This window comes from Alligator sinensis, unplaced genomic scaffold (assembly GCF_000455745.1).
Source record: "Alligator sinensis unplaced genomic scaffold, ASM45574v1 scaffold866_2, whole genome shotgun sequence".
In the NCBI taxonomy this organism is placed as follows: Eukaryota; Metazoa; Chordata; order Crocodylia; family Alligatoridae; genus Alligator; species Alligator sinensis.
The window spans coordinates 2,758,395-2,759,770 of NW_005841900.1; positions in this window are offsets into that span (position 1 = coordinate 2,758,395).

Sequence of the window (1,376 nt, forward strand, 5' to 3'; positions counted from 1 at the left end):
AGCATCCAGTTTGCTCTTGAAGGTGTTCAATGTAGGCACTTGACCCACCTCCAGTGGCAGGCTGTTCCAGACCTTGGGGGCTCGGACAGTAAAGAAATTCTTCCTTATGTCAAGCCTGAAACGGTCTTGAAGTAGTTTATGACCATTCGACCTAGTCGTCATCCCTTGGGATGCTCTGGTGAACAAACATTCCCCCAGATACTGGGGGTCACCCCTGATAAATTTATAGGTGGCCATCAGATCACCCCTGAGCCTGCGCTTTTCCAGGCTAAAGAGCCCCAGGGCTCTCAGCCTGTCATTGTAGGGTCTGCTTCCCTGACCTGTGCCCCCTGCCTGGCCATCTGGGCAGGTATCACCCAGAAGATGTTCTGGGTGTGGTGGCATGCTTTGAACTATCAAAGTGTGTCCTCCTGGCCCCATTTGGCCAGGAGATCGGCCACAGCCAGCTGAGTCCAACGTGCCAGCTCTGAGCAGGCAGGGTCCTGACACTGACCTCCCTAGCAGGAATTCTGGTGTTCCCTATTGGAAAACTGAAAAATCCCTGATAAAAAAAAGCCCCAAATCACTGTGTAAAATACCCCAAAATATATGTTCCTCCACAAGTAAAACAAAAGACCACTATAAAGAGAAAGAGAAAGTGAGACAGAAACAGCGATCAGTTGGACAATGTTTATTGTTATATCTACAGTGTTAAAGCATGTCTCTTATCATAATAAAATGAACTCTAAATACATGTTTCATGAATACATGAATATATGATTTGCTGCCCTACCACTGTGGGTTCAGCCCCCACACAGGGCCTACAGCCCCCCAACAGGAGTTACGCCCCCCAACAAGGGCTACGGCCCCCCCAGCAGGGGCCAAATGACCCCCATTGGGGCCACCCCCCCCTACAAGGCCCACATGCCCCACACCAGGCCCTCCGATTGCTTCCCCACCTGGCCCCATTCCCTGCCAGCTGCTGCAGCCTCCCGATGGCTGCATACAGCCCCACCCCCATTCCCCCAGACCCTCCCAATGGCTACCCCGCACAGCCCCACCCCCCACTTGCACCCCTAGGTTCCCATGACTGCCTCCACAACTCCAGGAACCTTCACTTTAAAAAAGAAAAAAAAGAAAAAAATAGAAAAAATGGGAAAAAAGCTTCTACTTTCCTAGAAGCAGGGGTGAGGGGGCTTTGGGGCCTCATGGCAGAGCCTCCCTGGCAGCATAGGGCAGCAGAGGGCAGGAGGACCTGGGGTGGAGATTCTGGGGCTGTTCCTCTGCTCTGCATTGTGCAGGCAGGGCCCCAGTCAGCCAGAGGGCAGTTGGAGCTCCTGGTAAGTGTTGGGGTTTGTTTTTTTGGTTTTTTAAACTATGGGGTGGGGGGCAGGGAT